General features: G+C 40.0%; 1 protein-coding gene across 22 annotated transcripts in view; it reads left to right on the plus strand.

Moving 5' to 3' along the window:
• The window catches only part of OSBPL6 (oxysterol binding protein like 6), a 203,493-nt gene that overhangs the window by 25,089 nt on the left and 152,550 nt on the right, over nucleotides 1-25,854 (plus strand). For 7 of the 22 annotated variants that reach the window (XM_063647656.1, XM_063647652.1, XM_063647650.1 and 4 more), the window contains one exon: nucleotides 12,166-12,253. The exons of 7 other annotated variants lie outside the window; for them this stretch is intronic. The gene's annotated coding sequence lies outside the window, so the exon portion shown is untranslated. Of the gene's footprint in view, nucleotides 1-12,165; nucleotides 12,254-14,841; nucleotides 14,935-18,155; nucleotides 18,349-25,854 lie in introns of all 22 variants that reach the window. 8 more of the 22 variants (XM_063647653.1, XM_063647649.1, XM_063647660.1 and 5 more) reach the window with 3 other exon arrangements.

Consider the following 25,854-nt stretch of genomic DNA (forward strand, 5'->3'; position numbering starts at 1 on the left):
AGCCTCTTGACTTTTTGTCCTCAGATGTAAATTCAGGATAACAGTTTCTGCCTGGCCTCTCTTGTTGGGTGAGTCCTTCTTAGGGCAGACAGAGATAAATCTGTAAGCATTATTAAAAAAAAAAAAAGAGAGAGAGAGAGAGAGAATGCTAGAGGAAAGTAAGCTATTCTTGACAAAATGCTCTTCATTCTATTAATAGAGGTATTCTGGGTTGGTAATGGAAATGGCTTTCCCCTTGTTTGCTTCTCAAACATCTCCTTACCACCTTTTCCATGATTCTCTTTCAACTTCTTCCTCTTTTACTGACTTTTTTCTCTCCCCATCTTTTATCCCCCTTCTTTTTTTTTTTTTTTTTTTCTGATGGAGTCTTGCTCTGTTGCCCAGGCTGGAGGGCAGTGCCCCCAGCACTGCCCCCTGCAACCTCTGCCCCCTGCAACCTCTGCCTCCTGGGTTCAGGTGATTCTCCTGCCTCAGCCTCCCGAGTAGCTGGGAATACAGGTGTGCATCACCATGCCCAGCTGATTTTTGTATTTTTAGTAGAAATGGGGTTTTGTCATGTTGTCCAGGCTAGTCTTGAACTCCTGACCTCGTGATCTGCCCGCCTCAGCCTCCCAAAGTGCTGGGATTACAGATGTGAGCCACCACACCCAGCCTATCCCTGCTCCTTTTTATTAGACCTGAATTTTTCCCTCTTGTACATAATTCTTTGCTTTTTTTTTAATTCTCTCCACTCCTGACTCTTCTCTCTGACAGTTTTGTTTTCCTACTTACCCGCTTTGACTTGATTCCCTTTTTGTTGTAGGCTGAAGGATTCTAGATATAATGCTACTTGTCCAATTTGCCTTTATTCAAGAGCAAGACCAATATAAAATAGATTCTTAGCGATAGACTATTTGTAAAAAAAAAAAAAAAAAAATGGAGTTTTATTAAAGATACCATTTAATGAATACTTACTGTGGGCCAAGAATTGGATTGGTTGCATCATCTATATTCAGATTTAAACCACACAACAACATTTTGGAGTAGGTATTTTTATCTCCATTTTACAAAATAGGAAATGGAAGCACAGAAGTAGTACAGATTACTGAAAATAAAAAATAGTAGGTGGCAAAGCCAACTTTCCAGATCCCAAGGTGAATTTCAAAACCTGTGGTGCTTTAATCCTACTATCTGGCCTAAGGGTATTAGTTCTATAACAATTGGGTTTGGAGATAGCACCCTAGGGGCCAAGGGTGTCGTTTACATGAGAATCAATGAGGAGCCAGAGAAAGTGAGTTTTTAGCACTTATTAGGCTAGGGTGTGGGGGAGGGAAACTGAAATATGTGTCAGCCTCCAAATGGCTGATTCTTGGCAAGTAATTATTTATAATCAGTGCATGTTGCTGCTGAAAGCCATCCCATCGGACCCCTTTCCAGCAAGATTCTGCTTTTGGAGTGTAACAGCAACTAATTACGTGCTGTTAAATCCAAGACCCATTTTATATTCAGAGGTTCCAGTGGTAAACCTCACACGTCAGGAGCAATTAGTGACACTGTGGCATGTCATCTTCAATGTGCTGAACTGTGGACAATAAATCCTAGCAGGCTGGATAGGTCAAAATAACCACATTCACCATCATCCTCACTGCCTTCTGAGCAATGCTATTTCAAGGCAACAGGTTCAGGATGTCCTCCTAAATGGTGGTCTGGGGATTTCAGAAACATAAAAATATGATTAATACTGAAAGTTTTAAGATTTTGAGTGCTTAGGAAAGAGGCTGGAGATATCGACAGAGGATAATGTGATGCTGTAGGTCTAAAAGCTGACCATGAATGTGTCTGTTCCCACATAGCTCAAATGTAATAACTACTATGTGCTGATAGAACCTGAGGCATACACATAACAAATGCTAGAATGTGAAAACTGGTTTGGCCGAGGCTTTAGACATCGAGTTCCATTTTGCTGATTGACTACCTTGGATTAATTGGAAGTATATCCTCCACCCCCACCCCCCCTTTTTTTAAGTTAAAAAATGAACAATCTCCTTTTTTTTGGGGGGGGTGGGGAGGCAGGTGGACAGGGTCTTACTCTGTCACCTACGCTGGAGTGCAGTGGGGTGATCTTGGCTCACTGTAACCTCTACCTCCCAGGTTCAAGTGATCCTCCCACCTCAGTCTCCTTAGTAGCTGGGACTTCAGATGCACACTACCATGGCTGGGTCTTTTTTTTTTTTTTTTTTTTTTGTATTTTTTTTTTTTTTTTTTTTGTATTGTTTTGTAGACACAGGATCTCACCATGTTGCCCAGGCTGGTCTTGAACTCCTGGGCTCAAGCAACCCATCTGCCTCAGCTTCCCGAGGTGCTGGGATTACAGGCGTGAGCCACTGTGCCCAGCCAAAAAATGAATAGTGTTCTTATTGGAATTTGAAATCTTTGTTTATAAAATATATCTCATAGTACACATCCTTATTCAATTTCATAGGGAAAAATGCAGACGCTGAAATGTATTTTTCTGTTGAAAGTAAAATGTGATGTTGCAGCAGCAGCATCAGCTGAGTTGTCTATGCAGCCATACTCTGTCACTTATGGTTCTACTTCTGTTGCTGACATCAGGTTGATCTAAAGGGGGATATTCTCGTTGATCTTGGATTTTTAGGATGTTGCTGAGATGCTGCAGGGAAATATGCAGTAACAGGACATTGCTGGAGTGTGGCTAAGCAGTGAAAGCATCTGAAAAAAAATTGCCCTCTTGGGAGACCCAGGCTGTGTCCATTAAGCCAGGATCTGCCCAGAGTGCTGGCTTTATGATGGGTTTAGCTCAGAGGTAATTGACTCTTCAGCCCATTGAGGCAGCTCAGGGCTCTCTGAGGTAAAGAAGCTCTTTGTTTCCCCCTCCATTCTGGGGCTTGGCTATTTCAACTAGACTATTCATATCAAATGTAAATTCCAACCACCAAAAACAGTCTGTGGAAATCTTGATTGTGTGCAGTTTAGAGATGGCCAGAGAAAGAATAAGAAAAGAAGATAAATAAATATAAATTGAATAAAAATAAAGAATTTGAGAGAAGTTGTTTAAATTTGGGTGACCACAGGGTATTGTCAACTATTTTAGTGTAGAGTAGAAACATCACTGGGAAACATCTAATAAGCAGGTAGTACTACTTGAAAGAATGCATTATAAAGATAATATACAGCTCTTTAATACATGACTGGGTCATTATTGAGTGAAACTGAAGGAAATACTCTGAAAAAGTAGATGAAGCTATGAGCATGGTTTATTGGAAATGTATGTTAAGTTCTAAGATAATTATTTGGTCAGAAATCTTTGTCAATTATGTATGTGTTACACATTTTTCACTGGCCTTTTCAAGTAGTAAACTTCTAAATATTCCTACAGTGATTTAACTGATCATCAGTAAGCACTGTCTATCAGCCAAGTACAGTCTATTCTTACAGAGATGAGGATTGACTTTGCAAAGATGTGGCTTTGGTCAGTGAGTGATACTCACAGGATCATTGACTCAGTCAACCAGCCATATTTTGGGGAGTAGGGAAAAGGGCTGGTTTCATAATCAATACATGAAGTAGCATGTTTTAGATACTTTTACCCAGCAGACAGGTATAAATCAATGGCTTCACTTTCCTGAGTTCAGATCTGTACTGTGAAGTGACCTGTCACAGGCATAGCATTTATATTGTTCCCACTGGAGTAAATCACCAAGGAGTGCTGTGTTTGAAAGTGTGCACACTTTCGCATCCCATGTCCTCTGCCACACTACCAACTTTTCTCTCTCTTTTTCTATATTATGCATTGGGAATGGAGAGGAATGAAGGAAGTCATCTACTAAAGAGTCACCTTTATGGAGACTGTAAGCAGTGATGGTTTGCAGCACGTTCTCTTCCAGCCCCACGAAGTTCTGCTTCTGTAGTTGTCACGGAGCAACCCCAGGCTGCAGCCTTTCCTGCCACCAGCCTGGTTTACAGGAATTGATGCTGGTGTTGTAATTTTAATCCTTGGTTCATTCATCTACCTAAAATCCATAGATGTCCATAAACCTTCTATATTCTAATTTGTAGAGACTCAGATATTACAGAGAGATTTCATAATCTTGGCCCAAAGCAAAGGTTTGCTGATAAAATAAAACAGAATCAGACGGGCGCGGTGGCTCACGCCTGTAATCCCAGCACTTTGGGAGGCCCAGGTGGGCGGATCACGAGGTCAGGAGATTGAGACCATCCTGACTAACACGGTGAAACCCCGTCTCTACTAAAATTACAAAAAATTAGCCGGGCGAGGTGGCGCATGCCTGTAGTCCTGGCTACTTGGGAGGCTGAGGCAGGAGAATGGCGTGAACCCAGGAGGCGGAGCTTGCAATGAGCAGAGATCTCGCCACTGCACTCCAGCCTGGGCGACAGAGCAAGGCTCGTCTCAAAAATAAATAAATAAATAAATAAATAAATAAATAAATAAATAAATAAAACAGAATCTTGGTATGCATAAAAATTAATTGTAAGTTCTTTTAACATTTGAAAAGTAAATGTTGTTATAAGAAGTAATATTTGTATGGGGCAGAGAAAAATAAGATAGACCCTCCTCCAAGAAATAAAAATCTCCTGTAAATGATCCCACTATCCAGAAATAGATATTTGGTTTTAAATACTCAGATTTTCTTCTCTAGTATTTATATTCCTGTAAATCATTTATTATATTTATTTTTCATAAAAATAGTGATGCACACATGCTGCTTTATAAACCTCTCCCTTCCCCAGTGTTTCCAAGTTGGTAGCTCTATATTTATCGTTGTTTATATAATGGCTGCAGAGATTTGGTGGACACATAGGTTGTGTCCTATTTTTTTGTTGTCGCCATAAGCAACACTATGATGAACATCTTTGTACACAGGAGTATGCACTTCCTTGATTTTGTGCTTAAAATAACTTCTTAAAGATGTTGAAGCTTTGTAAGACTTGTTACCAGTTCACTCTGAAAGTTTACTCTGATTCTCTATCAACCTGTTATGTGAAAAGCGATTTTACATTGTCTTAAGTTGCATCTCTATTATTCAGACAGAGCATTTTTCTGTATTGTGTTGGCCATTTGAATTTTGTGGTTACATTGCCTCCTTTGTGTTTTTCCCATTTTTCTTTAGAGATATTCCTGTTTTGGCTTATTGTTTTGTGAGAGCACAGTGTATTAGAGACATGGATTTCTTGTCTGCCTTGTTGTAGATATTTTTCCCCCACTGGATTCAAATCTTGATTGAGATTTTGTCAAATGTAATGTTAGTTAAGTGGGTATAGGTATATCTTTCGATATTGGCTCTTGCTTACAATTAAGGAAATTGTAAAAAGTAAAAGGATATGGAGTGATGTTTTCCAGGCCCTTCAGTTTATTCCTTGCCTTGGGGTAGAACTGTTTTTAAATCCTTTGAGAAAACTGAGTGTTTAGTATTGACACTGACTAAGTGATTGGATTCCATTTGGTTGGGTTTTAAAGTGTTCTTTTTAATGAATTTAGCACACTCACCTATTGTTACTCATTCTCAAATCTGGTATCTTTGGCTCTTTGAAACAGATTTGAGTGGGTCCTTATGGCCTTGGGAGTCTGACAATTTTATGATTATGCAAATGTTATTGAACTCATTTTGATGGATGTTTTCTGAGCCTTTGGCTGATAGCACAGAGACTTTGCCTTTAACTGTCACAGGGTTGGCTAGTGTGACCTTCACATCAGGCTGCGGAAAACACACTTGCCAGTCATCTTAGGACAATTTGGATTGGTTGCCTGGGCAACCTTACTGGCTTCTAATCAGATGCCCCAAGGGTAGCCCAATTCCCAAGGGGAATGCCACATCTGAAGGGAGGAATTCTGTCCTTGGAGTAGCAGTGATTTTAGGACACTTGGTTAATATTGGGGGGAAGTGAGGGGATGCCATGATCTCACAATGAACCCGGGGAAGGGAGACAATAAAAGAAAGGGGGATCAAGAGAGAAGGGATGTAAGAGAGGCCAGAATGGAAGAGAAGGTTGCATTGGAGCAAATGGTAAACACTAAATAGTGAATAAGAGCAAATGATTTGTGAATAAGAAAACCGTCTATTGCAGAGTGAGCAGAAGTACACCAAGAATGCAGATTGAAAAGTTATGTTTAGAAAAAAAATCCATGGCCAATAAATGAATATCTAGAGAGGGAAAAAGAACTTTGGAGACTTCTGAAAATGCAATGAAAATATTTTTTCACTGAAACAGCCTTGCATGTGAATGTCTTTGATCGACTCCTTTTTAAGGAAATAACATTGTCTTCTTCCTGTACTCTCCATTGTAGCCTGAGTAAATCCTGTGTCCAGAATCAGAATGATACCATTCAGAATTATAGGACGCATTTTTATTTGTTTCTTTCATGAATCAGAACTGTTATAGATTAGAAACTAGTGTAGTTAAAGTCAGTTCTGGCCAGGCGTGGTGGCTTAACCCTGTAATCCCAGCACTTTGGCAGGCTGAACAGGGAGGATTGCTTGAGTCCAGGAGTTCAAGACCAGCCTGGACAATATAATGAGACCCCATCTCTATAAGGAATTAAAAAGTTAGCTGAATGTGGTAGCATGCACCTGTAGTCCCAGCTACTCAGGAGGCTGAGGTGGGAGGATCACTCAAGCCCGCATGGCAGAGGTTGCAGTGAGCTGAGATTGTACCACTGCACTCCAGCTTGAGCAACAGAGCAAGACCCTGTCTGAAAAATAAATAGTTCTCTCTCTGTGTCTGTCTCTCTCTTTATCTCTCTCTGCTTCTCTCTCTCTCTCTCTCTCTCTCTCTCTGTGTGTGTGTATGTGTGTGTGTGTTTAACAAAACACATCTACAGAATCTATAGATATGCCAGGACGGCTATTATGACAGGTGGCAGTGTTTTAGCTGCTCTAATAAGCTGAATGAATGCAGATGCTAATAGGCAGAAAGGCATTGTGTAGCCCTGGGATGAAAGTCTCTCTAGAGAGCCGTGAGCTGACCACAGTACCTTTGGTCAGATGCCCATTACTTTAAAAAAAAAAAAAAAAGAAAGAAAAGAAAAGAAAAAAGGCTGTGACTTACTGCTGAAATACTCAGAACCGTTCTGAAGACCCCCTCTTTTTGCAGATCTCAGACTGAGTATAAGAGAGATGCAAATTTTACAGTAGTTGAAACTGGCACATCCAGCACTTTGTAAAGTATGCTATCCAAGGTAGTCACTCTATAAATATTGGACAGTGAAGATAGTGTCTGGATTTCAGACCCTTGAGTTTGTTCAGATGTTCTCTAGTGATGGGATTCTGTAGTTACAGAAAACCATGGTGTCAGTCAGAGCCCTGGGAGGTAGGGGCTGGTGCATTAGTTTGTTTACACGCTGCTGATAAAGACATACCCGAGACTGGGCAATTTCCAAAGAAAGAGGTTTATTGGACTTTCAGTTCCACATGGCTGGAGAGGCCTCACAATCATGGCAGAAGGCAAGGAGGAGCAAGTCACAATCTTACACAGCAGGCAAAGAGAGAGCTTGTGCAGAGAAACTCCCGTTTTTGAAACCATCAGATGTCATGAGACCCATTCACTATCATGATAACAGTACAGGAAAGACCTACCTTCATGATTCAGTCATCTCCCACTGGGTCCCTCCCACAACACATGGGAATTATGGGAGCTACAAGATGAAATTTGGGTGGGAACACAGAGCCAAACCATATCAGATGGCATATCCTGAAGATTTACCTGAAGAATATTTAATGACAGAATGACTTAAAGTGGTGAGGGCAGAGTCCAGGGAACCCCCAAAGGAAGGCAAAGCAGCCCGGAGCTAGTAACAGAAGGAACCAATACCTTTTCTGGGCCAGAAGCAGCAAGGGAGGAAGCTGTGTTCCTAGGGCCCACTGAGAGCTCTAGTCATGGAGGGGGAAGTGTGGATGCAGTGACAGCCCGGGTAGGGGTGGGCAAGGAGATGGGTTGGGCATAGATACTTCATTTCTTCTGGCTCTCACTTTCTTGCTGGTGGCTTCTGTGAGCCAAAGCCCTCTGGAAGCCAGCGGGCAAGGGATGCTGGGTGGTGCAGTCACCTTCCATGCTGGTGGTGCAGTGGGCAAGGGATGCTGGGTGGTGTAGGTCAGCTTCCTGGAGCCCAGAGAAGGCCAAAGAAGGCTAGACAATGGGTCTGGGGTGGGAAGAGGCAAATGAATAAGAACCTTCACAGTATGCACATATCCCTGTTCTATAAGGATCTCCTTGCCCTTTGGAAGCATAAGCATTTGGAAAAGAAGTTATTTATGAAATAATCCTCCTTATAGGAACTGGAGACATGCTCACATGTGTTTAGAACTTTGGTGTATGTCGGATTTGTAGGAAAAGGAGGGACTGTTCAGTATGTGGAACAGAGAAGAAATGGTTATCTTTAACGGATTCCTGCTTCATACTATATACAAAAAAGTCAACCTCAGAAGGTTCTAGGTCTTAAATGTTAGCAGGAAAACATTAAGACTTTTAGACTTGGATAGAAAAGGATTTCCTTAGTTTTCTTTAAGACTTTTAGTCTTCAGAGAAAGAGAAGATTTCTTAAGGCACAAAAAGCATTTAATGTAAAAGAAAATATTGACACATTTGACTCCATTAAAATTAAGAATATTGTTAATCTAAAGAGGCCTTATTGAAATTGTATGTTGTGTGAGATTTGCTTCAATACAATTTCTGGGAGTGAAGGTTAAATAGCTGGAGATATAAATGAAACAAAATTGATCATTTTTGAAACTGGGTGATGGCTACACACAAAAGATGAAAGGATAGTAGAATATATTAAGAATATATTAAGAAGTCCAATAACTCAAGATGAAAAGTGTGAACAACCCACTAGAAAAATGGACAAAGGATATGCATGGGTATTTTACAGTTACAAAAAAGGAAATACATATGGCTAAGTTTTATCAGAAATGTTCAACATTATTTGTAATTTGGAGGGAAATGCAAGTCACTGCCATAAAGACGCCATTTTATACCCATTCAATTGGCAAGAATGGAAAAGTCTGTTAATATCTAGAGCTAGGGCAGATATGGATCCACAGGATCTCATACCCTGCTAGTAAATTGTTGTAACAACCACAGAAAATAGTTCTGGCATTATGTCGTAGAATTGACCAGTCACATTTCCTGCAACTCAGCATTTTACTCTTTCAGGTTTACATATAAAATAAATTCTGGCACATGTGCATCAAGAAATACATACAGAAATGTTGATATTTGCCCTGTACATATAAAAAACTTGGGAAAACTCAAATGTCTACAGACAAAAGAGTGGATGGATAAACTGTGGTATAGTCATCCAATGGAATACATGGCAAAATCCAAATGAAGTATAATGAAATAACGGCAACATAGATGAATTTTAGCAATGCAATATTAAATGGAAAAATTCTAAAGATATTACATATAGTGCCCTTTTCTATAAGTTTAAGAGCAACTAAAATTATAGCCATAGTTTTTAGGAATAGATATAAACAAGATGATAGTATATTAAAAAGGAAAGCAGTAGAATGTTGAGTATGGAGTTCAAGATGGTTGTTACCTCAGTAGGGCGAGGCAGGAAGATGAGATGGGAGGACCATTTGGGTAGATAAGTTATTATCAAAGTTTAATTTTTGTGTGTTCTCTATTGCTATTATAACATTAAAAATGAAGCATGTGTGAATGAGGGCAGCCTGCATGACCCACATGTGAATGTGTCTTATATCAAATATTATGTTTAATTTAATTATGTGCAATTGAGGTAGAATAAAAGAAGAAAAAAAAGACTAGGACAAGTGGAAAAGAAAGAGTAGCATAGTACATTTACAGCAGTTGGAAATTATACATTTTGCATAACAGGTAATCAGGATATAGACTAAGCAGCGCTTACAAAGATATTCCAAACAAAACTAATGTGCAAACAAAATAGAAGGTATCTCTTCCACTTTCTCTCATTCATTTAATAGTTTAGTTGTCATCCAATAAGAATTTAAGACGTGGCCGGGTGCTGTGGCTCATGCCTGTAATCCCAGCACTTTGGGAGGCTGAGGTGGGCAGATCACGAGATCAGGAGATCGAGACCATCCTGGCTAACACGGTGAAACCCCACCCCATCTCTACTGAAAATACAAAAAATGAGCCGGGTGTGGTGGCGTGCGCCTGTAGTCCCAGCTACTCGGGAGTCTGAGGCAGAAGAATGGCGTGAAGCCGGGAGGCCGAGCTTGCAGTGAGCCAAGATTGTGCCACTGCACTCCAGCTTGGGTGACAGAGTGAGACTCCATCTCAAAAATAAAAATAAAAAAATTAAACCACATATATCATAATATTAAATTTCCTAATAGCCCAGTTAAAAAGGACAAAGAAACAAGTGAAATTAGTTTTAACAGTTTATTTAACCCAATATAACCCAAATATTATGCTAACATATAATGATATAAAAATTATTAGTGAAATAGTCTACTTTCTTTTTTTCATATTGTCTCCAAAGTCTGATGTGTATTTTACATTTACAGCACATCTGAACTTGGATGCCAAATTTTCATCAGAAATACTTGATCTGTATTTAGATTTCATAATATTTATAGTTGAAAAAGTAGATTCACAAACCCAGGATGTTCTAAATATACTTAGTTTACCATTAACTGAACTGAATATTGATGTGTTTAGTCCATTTTCTGTTGCTATAACAGAATACCTGAGACTAGGTAGTTCATACAGAAAAGAGGTTTATTTAGTTTACAGCTCTGAACTCTGGGAAGTCCAAGATTGGGCAGCCACATCTGATGAGGGCCTCGTGCTGCTTCTCAGCATGGCAGAAAAGTGGAAGGTCATGGGAGCATGTGTGTGTAAAGGGCAAAACACAAGGGGTGGCCCCGCCTTTATAACAACCCACTCTAGTGTTAACTAACCCAGTCTCTTGAGAATGTGACATGAATCCCTCTTAATGACCTAATCACCTCTTACAGGCCCCACCTCCCAGTACTGCCACACTGGGGACCAAATTTCCAACACATGAATTCTGGAGGACATGCAAGGTAGATTAGAGCCTTGTCTCTGAATGATCTCTAGACTGTGCATGGTGTTTAAATTAATTAAAATGAAATAATATTAAAAATTCAGTTCCCTAGTCTCCCTACCTGCCTTTGAAGTGATCAGTAACCACATTTGGCTAGTGACCACCATAATGGAAGAGCAGGTCTAGATCATTAGTTATCAAGGTGTGCTTCCCATTCCCTATCCCTACCCCCAGACCAGCAGCATTAGCATCACCTGGGAACTTGTTAGAAATGCAAATTGTGGGCCGGGTGAGGTGGTTCACTGCTGTAATCCCAGCACTTTGGGAGGCCAAGGCGAGTGGATCTTTTGAGCTCAGGAGTTTGTGACTGGCCCCAGCAACATGGCGAAAACTCATCTCTACCAAACACATAAAAATTAGCCAAGTGTGGTGGTGTGCACCTGTACTCTCAGCTACGTGGGAAGCTACAGTGGGAGGATTGTTTGAGCCCAGGAGGTCCAGGCTGCAGTAAGCCTCATGATAGCACTACTGCACTCCAGCCTAGACTACAGAATGAGACCTTGTCTCAAAGAAAAGTAAAGAAAAAGAAATGCAAATAGCAACTCAGACACTCTGGATGTGGGCCCAGTCGTCTGGTTTAAACAAGTCCTCCAGGTGATTCTGATCTACATTAAAGTTTGAGAACCACTTAGTCTATCTAGAAATGGATCAGCCGTCTGTCTCTCTGCCTTTTTGCTCAACCATCACTCATAGTGTTGTTCTCATCTTCAGGGTAGAAGCTGGCCGGCTAGGAGCACTTCTGCATTCCACCCTTAGGAAGGTTGGGTGCTGGGGAGAGGCGACAGATTGGACAAGCAGTTTTCCTTTTGTAAAGGCTGTGACACAACATTGCCCACATCCTTTTGCTCAGTTCCCATTGAGTAGAGCTAAACGGCCCTACCCTGTTTCTGAGGCTGGAAATTGTAGATTAGTTGGCTGATCATGTGCCAAGTGAAAACTTGTGGAGGTGAGGTGGTGGAGGAAGTTGTTCTGTTCCTCACAGGAAAAAGCAGAGAATGGATACTGAAGGCAGTTCGCAGTTTCACTGCAATAGGTGGGCACAGTTTGATTTATTTTGCAACCTAGACCTTAACCTTGATTTTATTATTTCATAGTCTCTGATCTTCACTGGCATACTGGGTTCCTCGGAAAAGTGGAAGACATGAAGTATGGATGCATATAATACCTGAGGAAATCTCAAAGGTACTATGAAATATGTCTAAATGTGAAAGGTGCCCGAGAGAACTTGAGTCACCAAGATCAGCCTCTGACCAACTTCTTTAATGCAGAGAAGGTTGTATGTGGTGCATTGTGTGGGAAGCAGAATTTAGCCCTAGGTGTAACTGTTCAAAGGACAAGTATGATTATCCTAAACCTACTCTACAAAAATAATAACCATTAACATTTTGGCCTATCTACCTACCTAGATTATAAATATAAAAAAGAAATGGGATTATGCTTTTGTGTGGTTTTGCAGTCTGCCTTTTCCCTATACCTTATAGCACAAATACCTTCCATATCAATAAATATATGTCTGATTGTTAACAAATTTCTGTCATGGGATATTTCAATAGCTTTCACTTTCTGATTTATAATTAGCACTATAGTGAACATATATATACATTTCTACCCACAACAGCACATTGAAGTAGCATTGTTGTTTGGGGTAAATACCTGGGGTTTGTCGTCTCGCACTGAGAAGATTAACAACAGGGACACACACACGGAGTGGGTTAAGGAGTGGAAAGTTTACCAGGCAGAAGAAAGGAGAGAGGAGAGCAGCTCTCTCTCTTGTGAGAGAAGGATGTCCAAAAATGGGAAAAAGGCTGGCCCGTGGTGGACCTCAGCAGGTTTCATAGGAAGGCTTGAGCAGCGGTGTCTGATTTACTTAGGGCCCACAGGTTGGATTGACCAGGTGTAATGTTTACAAAGCACATAGGGAAAGCTGGTCACCCCACCTAATCTTATTATGCAAATGGGCTTTCCACTTGGCCAGGCCATCTTGTCTGCTTCTTATTGTACATGTGGCTGGCAAAAAGAGAAGATGGAGCCGCCATTTTGAACATGCCTAGTCCCAGGTAGTATATTACTATGGGCACAACTGCTGGCATTCACCCGTGCAGGCTTCCAGCTTGCTTGTCTATGTCTGCAGCTCGATTTTACAGGCTGCTCTTTGTTGGAAAATTATTTTGGGGCTGCTTGTCATTAAAAGAAAACCTTACCAAGGACTCCTGTACCTTCACTATCTCCCTAAGTAATTTCTTCTTAACTTCTATATCAATATGAGCAGCCCTTTCTCCCATCCTGACCACCACCAGGGTGGGCCCATTTTTTTTTTTTTTTTTTTTGAGACAGGGTCTTGCTCTGTCACCTGGGCTGGAGTTAAGTGGCATGATTACACCTCACTGCAGCCTTGAACACCTGGCCTCAAGTGATCCTCCTGCCTTATCCTCCCAAGTAGCTGAGACTATAGGAGTGCATCACTGTGTCCCTCTAATAAAAAAAAAAAAAAAAAAAAAAAAAAAGCCTTTTTGTAGAGATAGGGTCTGGCTACGTTACCCAGGCTGGTCTTGAACTCCTGGTCTAGCATCCTTTTTAATCTCTGCAAATCTATTATGCAAATTTATAAACTTAAACACGGTTAATTCTTGTTGAAATTTCCATGTCTTTGATAATCATCTTAGGGGTTCTTAAACTGTACTCCTATGCCATAGAAACTAGACACAGGTGTTTTGCTGCTCATCCATAAACTGGGTAAAACAATAATATCTTTTCTCACTTAGCCAAAATAATATTATAGCTTTCCTCTATTTGAAGCTTTTCCTATGCATTTTTCTTAAACATTTGCTATATTTTGCTGCTTATTCTAGAATCTGGTCTAAGATAACAAAGATACATTTTTGTAACATATTAAAAGTATATTTTAACTTTAAATTTAATATATCAATTATTACTTTTTTTCTTTTTTGACCCTCATCCTCTGACTCTCAAATTATGTTTCTGATGAGTACCGTGACTTCCAGGAAGTAAATAAGTTTGGAAATTACTAATCCCAGACACACAGGGCACCAAGGTTAAAGAGAGGGGAAGGCTCTGGACTCAAAAGTGCTTGTCCCAGCTGTGGTTCAACCAGCAGCATGATCTTGGATAAGCTATTGAACCTATCTGAGCTTCAATTTCTTCATATGTAAAATGGGATAATAGAACCTGTACTATAAGGTAGTCGTGATGGCTAAATCAAAAGGTGAGTAGGACACTGTCACACTTCACAAAATAATCATTAGCTGTTATTATTCCTTTATAGAGGAGGAAACAGTTACCTATCTCATTACTCTCAGCATTTAAATATTACATTTTGCTTATTGTTTTTACTGTCTCGAAATCACGTGCTGTTTTTTTTTCTTATTGCCAGAACATTGAGGTTTCTACTCAGCCCAGTACTTTATTCTGGTAACAGCTCCCAATTGGTCTTTCAAAAGTAGTACCCCAGAAATACACCTCGCCGTACCTTTCCATTCTGTGTAGTGGGGGTAGGGCCTGTTCCTGGGCCTCAGATGTTCTCGGTATACTCTTAACTCCTGTCTCTGAGAAACACTTCAGAATAACTTAGAACACTTGACTTTTTAAAAACTTTCAGATAATTTGTAATTGCAACTGACACTGGATATCAAGCAATTATACAAAGCTAATTCCTGATGGCTTGAGTAGAAACACTCCATGGTGTACTGCCTAGATGGTAACTATTTTCGTAATATTGGGAGCTTTACATTCTTATTTTCTACTTGTTACAGTTCTTCAAGTACCTTCAAAACAGCTGATACAAGAAACCTGTTTGATATTCTGAGGGCAGAAATGGGAAGTGGAGTTTTTTCAAGCTTGGATAGGTTTGGAATTTGCTTCTTCCCCTTTAAAAAAGAATCCTTGAATTTGCTTCAGAAATGAAATACACTGTAAAAGTGAAGTTAGAAATCGGATGACAACCAACTTCCAATGCTAAATATCTAATTCCTGCGAACCGGCCTTGCTCTCTGAAAACTGTGGCCATTTTCATGGGTTTTACTTGGCCTTATTTTATCATGGCTGCATCCTCTGTATTTGTTGAGGCTTTTCAACCATCTGAGAGTAGGACCCGTTCATTTCTGGCAGTTCTGCTTTCAATGCTAATTCATCCAGAATTACTGGGGATACTATTACTTTAGTCATTGAAATGTTTAGTGTCAGATTAAAAACCTCATCAGACATCAGTGTCCTTGATTTCACTCACATGACTCAGAGCATCATCCCGGGGATCCCTCAGCCTCTGGAAATGTTAAGGTGGTGATGACACATGGGCAGGGAGGTTGGTTTCAGTCGATGTTCAGTACCTGGAGGCTGAACTTTGGCATCAGAAGAGATCTGGCCATGGACAAGCTATTTAATCTCACTATTTTTTGAGTCTTTAGTGACAATACCCACCTCATGTGTTGTTGTGAGGGTTAAGCTGATCTACTTAGGATGATGAGCTTAGCACAGTATCTGGCACATGATAATTCTTCTATAAGCACTAGTAATTATCATTAGTAATATTATTCACAGTAGACACAATTCTAGAGACGCTGAAAATACTCTTGCCTCACACTTTATATATTGAGACAGTAATAGTTCTCTAGTGGCAGTTTTTTTTCTCAAGAGTTGAATAATTTACTTTATTCAGCTATTTAATAATACTAATCATATAGTCTTAAAGACTGAATGTTCACTCAGTATTACATTAATAGGAAGAAAATGGAAATATTTTCGTAACAGTTCTTAATGCTAATTACTATATATGTCTGAAGTCATATCATTTACTCAATTTCTATGGTACCTGTCATAATACTTTAGAAAGTGAAATAGCAATAATAGTGACAACAACATCAACTTTTGCAGTTGAATCTGAATGAATATGGAGTTGGAGAGAATATCTGTCCAATTCAGGTTGTCACTGTTAAATATTTCACAGGTTGTGAGTTGCCAACCTTTGCTGGACTTAAGCCCTTTAGAATAAAATGTATTTCAGGCTGCAGTATAACCTACCGGCTTGTTAGCAGTGAGAGAGAGAGAGACAGAGAGAGTCATTTTTAAAAAATACTTTTTGTTTTAAGATAATTATAGATTCACAGGAAGTTGCCCAAAAATGTACAGGGAGGTACTGTGTACATTTCACTGTTTCCCCCAAAGGTAACATCTTACAAAACTGTAGTACAGTATCAAAACCCTGACACAGACATTAGTACAATCCACAGAGCTTATTCAAATATGTAAATATTTTCTCCCCGTCTGTAACTTGTCTTTTCATCCTCTTCATGGGATCTTTTGTAGAGCAAAGGTTTTTAATTTCGGTAAGGTCCAATTTATCCATTTTTCCTTTTATGATCTAGGGTAGTTTTTCTCAAAGGCTTTTCCAGACAGTACCTGCTTTTGGAATCATTTGTAGTACCTATTACGAAACCCATTTGCTTGGGCCCCACACCAAACACTCTGAATCAGATTCAAGGAATGGGATCTGGTAGTCGTTTAAGAAGCTCCCTAAAACCTGGGAACCACTGTTTCAGAGAGATTGGCCTTGGGTCCTTTTTCTTCTTGTTCTGCCTTATCTATGAATCATCCCACTCACTCTTACCACCTTATCATATATGTTTGGATAACTTCTAAATTTATCTTGTTAACCTCTGTGATGAGCTCCAGAATAGGTACTTTCCTGGATACTCTTCTGTTATACAAAGAACATATTTAATAAATGGGTTATTTGTGAGGTATTACTTTTCTGGACCCCTTTGAACAGTATGCAGTAGAATATATATAATAAAAACCTTCCCAGTTAATGTTTATAAATTGTCAAAGAGGCAAGACATTGGTCCTGATGCATGAATTACTTAATTATAGAATACTTTGGTGGAGGGGTTGAGTTATATATATAATCTTGGGGTTAATGATTTTTTTGTGGTCTTATTTGTATCTCTTCTTCCTTTCATTGAAACAGATAATTTTATATAATTTCTTTTTTTTCTTTTTCTTTTTCTTTTTTTCCTTTTTCTTTTCTTTTCTTTCTTTTTTTTTTTTTTTGAGACAGAGTCTCGCTGTGTCACCCAGGCTGGAGTGCGGTGGTGCAATCTTGGCTCAGTGCAACCTCTGCCTCCCGGGTTCAAGCGATTCTCCTGCCTCAGCCTCCCGAGTAGCTGGGACTACAGGCATGTGCCACCGCACCCAGCTAATTTTTTGTATTTTTAGTAGAGATGGGGTTTCACCATGTTAGCCAGGATGGTCTCAATCTCCTGACCTCATGATCTGCCTGCCTCGGCCTCCCAAAGTGCTGAGATTACAGGCGTGAGCCACCACACCCGGCATTTTATACAATTTCTATATGGAAAAAGATGCACAGTGCTTGATAAGTATCAATATGCCTATGGCCTAACAATCTAAAAGATGGTTTAGTTCCTCTTTTTAAAATTTTCAAGTATTTTTCATTAGCATAAAGAACTATTCCTTGGGTGTCTTTAATGAAAAATGACCTTTTCATAGCTGGATATTTTATTTGATGTTGGAATGTAATCAGAACATTTATGAAAATGTCAATTTTTGTTTTATTTTTATGTTAGATTCAGGAGGTACATGTGCAGGCTTGTTACATTGGTTCAATTTTTAAATGTCTCGATTTTATATCACTTGTTTTAACAAGTTAGACTTTCTTTTTTACAAGTTGTATTCTCATTTTATATGTTCTCTGCAACCATTGCTTCTGTTTAATCCTTGTTTCTAGTTGCTACAGTCTCTTAAAAATTAAATTATCCCTTTAAGATGATAGAACATGCTTATGCTAAAGGTAGCAGCTAAAATGAAGACGAAATACTCTTACATCTTAATCCTGAAAAAAAAATTATAAGTTTAGTGAGTAGTGCTTAATGATGTTTTTGTCTTCGTTCAATTAATTACAGTTCAGTAGCCAAGAAAAGAAAGCTAATTTTGCCTTGGTTGTAAAGTTTGGATTTCACTTTTTACCATAGTGGAGTGGTCAAAGAATTCACAATGTCCATCCTGTAATTATAATATGCTACTGTATCATGATATCATCTTTCTGCACTTACAGCCCTTTTGGGAGAGTTTGATGTCAGACAGCATTGGTTTCTGTGTGGGCCTGCTACCCCTGGTGACAGGGAACTTGGTCACCCAGCCAGTCTCTACTAACTTCAGATGGCCATACCACCAGCATGTGCTGTGGGAGATACCAGAGGATCCAGTGACAGTGTGATTGGCTTTTGTAAACAGAGACATATTCTCAAGTAAGTGGTCTCCAAAGACTGATGCTGGTAGGAATGTATTAAGTATGATGCAGTCCAGGATGCTTGAATCCTCCCTGCCCATCCTTGGATGCCAGAATTTGTCTACAGTCCCTTACAAGTATGACATTGTCTTAACCTTCATGATAATTTGAAACAGTTTATCCTCCAGGATTTGAGACCCCAGAATTACCATCTTTGACCATAGCTCCCTATCACTCTTTCTCTTTTTCACTTTTCCTTTTACTCAACCTGGCATTGCCCTAACTTCAGCCCCTAGCCTCCTTCCTGTCTTCTCTGTTCTTCTGGTTTGGGTTTCATGGCCTTAGCTTGGTCCTCAAGTAGACTGATTCAGCTGGACTGTCTAGTTTCTCTTATCTCTTATACTCTCTGAGCCATATGGCTAATACTGACACTGACAAAACCCTAATGTCATTCTTTTACCTTTTACTCTGGGGATAAATAACTTTTTGCGTAAGATATTCAGGACACTGAGTTGATATTTTTATTCCCCCTGCTGCTGGGCCCTCACAGTATACTGTACTTAAGTGAGGATTACTTAATAATCCTTTCATGTCCTTCTAGTTGTTTCTACCTCCATGGGGGCTGTTCCAAGTGTTTTCCTCGCCAAGACCCTACTTCTATCCCCGTATCTCTGCAGAATTCTTGCCGCTTACTTTTCTAGTAAGATCAAGGCTATCAGATATATGTTTCCTCAATTTCTGGTTTGTTGTTTTTTTTTTGCCTCAAATTCTCTGCATTCTTACTGCCTATGCTTTCATTCCTCCTGTTTCAAACAATTTCAAAAGGTCTCCTCTATTGCTCACCCATTGAAAAGGTCTCCTCTGTTGCCCACCCATCTGTTTCTTTCCTTAATCATATACCTTCCCACTCTTGTGAGATGCTGATTTATCAGTTATATTCTTCCTTTATTGTAACTTAAATTTAGTAGCTTCTCACCATCCAAAAATACTCAGATCTCTCTCAGCCTCAGCATGATTGACATTTTGGGCTGGATAATTCTTTGTTGTAGGGCACTGTCCTGTCTGTTGCAGGATGTTCAGCAGCAACCCTGGCCTCTACCCACCAGATGCTAGTAACACCCTGGAGTTGTGACAACCAGAAATGTCTCTAGACATTGCCAAATGTCCCTGGAGGCACAAAGTTACTCCTCTATGAGGACCACTGGTTTAGAAATGATTCTTGCAATCAAGCCATTCCAACCATCACTACCCTCCTCTCATTCCCATCACTACAAGCTTCCCTATGGACCACTGACTTCTTATCTCCACTGAATCACCATCCAGTCAATCCTGAGTTAGGTTTCTGACAATACTCATTACTGGAAAATGCTCTGAGAGGTCTGCAGTGACCTGGCAGCCAAATCCAGGGAATGACCTTTTCTCAATTCATTGATTGTCTGCAACTTTTAGCACTATCAGCATGTCATGGTATTCATCTCATGTATTCTTTTGGGGTCAGCTCCTATCTCCCTGACTGCCTCCTTCAGTGGTCCCTCCTTATCTGCAGTTTCAGTTACCCATAGTCAACCAAGGTCTGAACATATTATATGGAAAATTCCAGAAATAAACAAATCATACATCTTAAATTACTCTCCATTCTGAGTAGCATAATGAAATCTCATGCTGCCCTGCTCTGTCCCACCCAGGATATGAATCATCTCTTTTTCCAGCATATATACTGTCAACGTATTAATCACTCAGTAACCATCTCAGTGATCAGATGGTCATGGTATCGCAGTGCTTGTGTCCAAGTCACCCTTATTTTACTTAATAATGGCCCCAAAGTGCAAGACTGGTGATCCCAACAGTTCAGATATGCCAAAGAGAAGCCATAAAGTGCCTCTTTTAAGTGAAAAGATGAAAGTTCTTTACTTAATAAGGAAAAATAATAAAGCCTAAGCTGAGGTTGCTGACAGCTGTGCTAAGAATGAATCTTCTATCTGTAAAATTTGGAAGAAGGAAAAAAAAATTCCTGCTGGTTTTACTGTCATATTCAGACTGCAAAAGTTATGGCCATAATACTTGATAGATGCTTAGTTAAGACAGAAAAGGCATTAAGGTTGTGGATGGAAGACAATGAACAATGTTCCTACTGATGGTAATCAGGCTTGGTACCATCCATGGTTTCAGGTACCCACTGGAGGTCTTGGAACATATCCCCCCAAAATAAGGGGTTCTACTATACATATTTTCTAAATGTAGGCACTCCCCCACCCGCTCATGTGGGCCTCTGCTGTGTGCTTTTTTTCACATTTTCTTATCCCCTTTCCTGCCTGTTACGGTCACCTCCATGTGGATGATTTCCAAATATAGATTTGCCTCTTGGATGGACTCCAGGCTTATGTGTCCTTTTGCCTTTCGACTGTCTACATGACACATTAAAAAATATATTTCAACATTTTCAAAATCAAAGTTCTCTTCTTCCCTCCTTTGATTGATTCCTATTAATGGTATTACAGTCCTTTATATCACCAGTTCTCCAAACATTTTTTGGTTGTATACTACATCAGTAAAAAGGTTTTGAGCATGTTACACCCAAAATATGTTTATTAATAAATCTGATACATGTGTAATAGAATTATATGAAATAGAAATTTTAGATGAGGGAAGATGAAAATAATATTTAACATTTTAACAGTGATGGCTGGGCACAGTGGCTCACACCTTTAATCCTAACACTTCCTTGAGCCCAGGAGTTCAAGACCAGCCTGGGCAATATAGTGAGACCTCATTTCTACGAGAAATTTAAAGATTAACTGGGTGTAGTAGCATATGCCTGCAGTCCCAGCTGCTTGGGAGGCTGAGGTGGAAGTTGTAGTGAGCCAAGATTGTGCCTCTGCACTCTAGCCTGGGTGACAGTGAGACCCTGTCTCAAAAAAATAAAATAAAAATAGTGAGACCCCTGTTCTAAGATATTATTAATTTAATGAACTTTATTTAATTAATTAATTAATTTCTTTTTTCTTTTTTCTTTTTTATTTTTTTTGCGACGGAGTCTCGCTCTGTTGCCCAGGCTGGAGTGCAGTGGCGTGATCTTGGCTCACTGCAAGCTCTGCCTCTTGGGTTCACGCCATTCTCCTGCCTCCGCCTCCCGAGTAGCTGGGACTACAGGCACCCGCCCCCATGCCCGGCTAATTTTTTTTCTATTTTTAGTAGAGATGGGGTTTCACTGTGTTAGCCAGGATGGTCTCGATCTCCTGACCCTGTGATCTGCCCACCTCGGCCTCTCAAAGTGCTGTGATTACAAGCGTGAGCCACCGTGCCTGGCCTGAACTTCATTTTTTTAAAAAAATCAAATTTTAATACTTTGTTACACACAAATTTAAGTACATTTTATTTTGATTTTTCATTTCAATGTCTTAGTTGAAAAAGTTACCCTACAGACAAGTGGCTTCAAATAGAAGTATATTATTGCCTATACTTTTGAAGTCATAATATTCAAGTATAATGGTGATTGCCAGAAATTGACGAGAGGCGAGAATGGGGAGTTAATTTTTAATGGGTACATAGTTTTAGTTTGGGAAGATGAAAAGGTCCTGGAGATTGATGATGGTGATGGTTGTACAACAGTATAAATGTACTTAATACCCTAATTTCATGTGTATCTTGCCACAATTAAAAATAAGGCTGGGTGCAGTGGCTCACACCTGTAATCTCAGCACTTTGGGAGGCTGAGGCGGGTGGATCACTTAAGGTCAGGCGTTCGACACCAGCTTGGCTGACATGGTGAGACCCCCATCTCTACTAAAAATATAAAAATTAGTCAGGTGCGGTGGTGCACACCTGTAGTTCCAGCTACTAGGAAGGCTGAGGCAGGAGGAGCACTTGAACCCAGGAGATGGAGGTTGCAGTGAGCAGAGATCATGCTGCTGCACTGCATCCTGGGCATCTCAAAACTAACTAACTAAATAAATAAATAAATAAGTAAATAAATAGAAGTGTTTAGAATTAGCCAGGGGTGGTGGCGGGAGCCTGTGATTCCAGCTACTCAGGAGGCTGAGGCAGGAGAATTGCTTGAGCCCGGGAGGCAGAGGTTGCAGTGAGCCAAGATTGCACCACTGCACTGCAGCCTGGGCGACAGAACAAGACTCCTTCTCAAGAAAAAAGAAGTGCTTAGCTGAGAACCATTCACATAATCACTTAATAAAAGTTAATGTTAGTAATTAATAATTGCTATTATTATTTCTATACCACTATCATTACTAATTTTCCCCAGAGGCCTATTCGTAGTTCTCAGATAGTATCCTAATTTTGGCTCAGTAATCCATCTTATCCATTGTATGGCACATGGTCCCTTGTATATAGTGGGAAATAATTATTGAATAAATAATGTGATAACAATGGACTACAATCTTTTTTTTTTTTTTCTTTAGGGATTTCTATGAAAATGGGCATTTGCTTCTGATTAAATATTTAGTTCATTTAAATTTGATATCTTAAGTGTACTAATGCCACTCTGCATGTATTCATATTCACAGTAGAAATTTATAGTTAAGGCAGTTTAAGCTCATATAGCACAGATATATATTTTTTTACTATGGACTCCTGGGTTCAAGCGATTCTCATGCCTCAGCCTCCCGAGTAGCTGGGACTACAGGCGCACGCCACCATGCCCAGCTAATTTTTGTATTTTTAGTAGAGATGGGGTTTTACCATGTTGGCCAGGATCGTCTTGAACTCCTGACCTCGTGGTCCTCCTGCCTCGGCCTCCCAAAGTGATGGGATTACAAGTGTGACAGGTGTGAGCCACTGCACCTGGCCAGGGCTTTTTTGTTTGTTTGTTTGTTTTGAGACATGGTCTCATTCTGTCACCCAGGCTGGAGAGCAGTGGTGCGATCTCGGCTCACCACAACCTCTGCATCCTGGGTTCAAGTGAATCTCCTGCTTTAGCCTCCCAAGTACCTGCGATTACAGGCTCGCACCACAATGCCTGGCTAATTTTTAAATTTTTAGTAGAGACGGGGTTTCTCTATGTTGGCCAGGCTGGTCTAGAACTCCTGACCGCAAGTGATTCACCCACCTCGGCCTCCCAACGTGCTAGGATTATAGGCGTGAGCCTCTGTGCCTGGCTTGAGGCTTTTTAAAAGACATCTTAAAGTTGTGCCAAGTTAAAATAATTGCCTTGGACAACAGTGACTTTAAGATGATTTTATGGGCCACATAATGACGTTTCAGTCAATGATGGACTGCATATATGACAGTGGTTCCATATGATTATCGTAAGTATTTTTATGTTTTGCTATTTTTGTGTGTTTACATACACAAATACCATGAGTTACAATTGCCTACGGTATTCAGTACAATAACATGCTGTGCAGATTTGTAGCCTGGGAGCAATAGGCAATACCGTACAGCCTGGGCGTGTAGTAGGCCACACCATCTAGGTTTGTGTAAGTGCACTCTGTGATGTTCACACAATAATGAAATCACCCGAAGACATTTCTCAGAACATATCCTTGTCATTAGCATGTACATGACTATATATGTTGTGAAAGTGTGATTGAGAACTATTTTTAAGTGGATTTGATGTGGAAAATATGTACTCAGAGAAAAGAAAAGGAAACACTTGGTGGTCTTAATCACTCACAGCTGAACTCTGCCTTTTATTATTCCCCCTTAACCAATATTATTTGACTCCTCTGACGTCATCTCAAAAGTACCTGCCTTTTCTTTCTTCACTGGTTCCCAGGAACCTTTCTATGTAGTTGTCTAGCTCAGCAGCCTACTTTCCAGCAAAATGTAATCCCAATTCCCACATCTCTCTTGGCTTCGCTGTTTCCTCCTCCTCTTTCCTCCTTTCCCAGTGAATCAGCAGATGTGGATGACGTCATCTTTGTATTTGGCAGTCACACTGGTGTTAAATGTTGCCCTGCCAAGAGTCAAGCGTGGCGAGCCTGCTTCTGCGGGTTTTGCTCTTATTTGAATTGGTGGAAGTTTGCATTGAACAAAAAGATTTGAATTGTGATACTTTAACTTTAAAAAAACACCAAAGTCAACCCTGGAATTAGATTTGAATTAAGAGTCGCTTGTAACCTGCAGCTGAATCAATGGTTGATGCAGTGATTTTATACCATCTTGTAGTGCTTTTCAAAATACTGCCAGTTGGCCAGAATGTGAGTAGGATATTGATGCATTAAGTTTTTATCAAAGAAATGGTAGATGACCTCACTTAATCATCTAAGGACTGTCCAAAAAATTTAAAAGCTATAAATTTAAAATTGTTTTCACAAGACAGCTATGAAGCAATAGTCACAATATATATATATATACACACACATAAAACCTTAGAAAATGCACCCATATTTTTTCTTATGTAAAGTTTATGTATAACATATATTTAATATATTAAAATTATATATTTCATATATTAGCACATTTTTATAAATATATCATTTATAAAATATAAACAACTTGTAGTATGTAAAAATGTATAAAATCAATAACTCTGTGTAGTTGGTTGATAGCAGACTTCTGTACATTCTCAGTATGTAATTTGCTGTAGTTAAGAATGAGCACTGTTCACAGTTCTTATAGAGGCCCTGTGTCCCCATCCCGTTGGCCTGCTCCTTGACATGGGAGTGGAAGATATCCAGAGGTTAGTGGGAAGCTGGGAATGACTCCTTCAAAGAAGGTAGGACAGTTTTAGTTCTCAAGAGTGAAATGGCACATGTGCTTCATTTCTGTTTCACTTAATCCTACCATGTACTTGAGGAAGTCTCAAAGGCATCTTTAACTTTTTAGTTTTTTGTTCAAAACCAATCTTTTCATCCCCTACTTGCCAACTAAGGCTGTGCCTCTTGCTGTTCCTGTTGTTGTAGAGGCCACTCCATTCAATCAGTTGCTTCAGTCAGAAACCCCAGAGTCACCTTTGGTGCTTCATTCCTTCACTGCACTCCCCTCGGCCCATATGGCTTAGCCCTATCCATTCATCTCCAAAATATATTCCAAACTCATCTCCTTCTCCCAACTCTGTTACCATAGCTTCTCCGTTTCTCATTCTCCTCCATTCATTTTGGGTTTTTTTTGTTTCTTTGTTTGTTTGTTTTGAGATGGAGTCTTGCTCTGTCACCCAGGCTGGAGTGCAATGGCTCAGTCTTGTCTCACTGCAACCTCCGCCTCCCAGGTTCAAGCGATTCTCCTGCCTCAGCCTCCTGAGTAGCTGGGATTACAGGTGCCTGCCACCACACCCAGCTGATTTTTGTATTTTTAGTAGAGATGGGGTTTCACTATGTTGGCCAGGCTGGTCTTGAACTCCTGATCTTGTGATCTGCCCGCCTCAGCCTCCCAAAGTGTTGGGATTAGGGGCGTGAGCCACCGTACCTGGCCCATTCATTGTTTTAAAAAAACAAATCTGATCCTTTTTCTGCTCTGTTTAAAGTCTTTCACCATCTCCCATTGTTCTTAAAGAAAAAAACCAATCCTTTATTGACTCTATCTGTCTCCTGCGTACACCTACCACCACCTCATTTCATGCCCTCCCTTGCCT

Source organism: Pongo pygmaeus, chromosome 11 (genome assembly GCF_028885625.2).
Source record: "Pongo pygmaeus isolate AG05252 chromosome 11, NHGRI_mPonPyg2-v2.0_pri, whole genome shotgun sequence".
Lineage (NCBI taxonomy): Eukaryota > Metazoa > Chordata > Mammalia > Primates > Hominidae > Pongo > Pongo pygmaeus.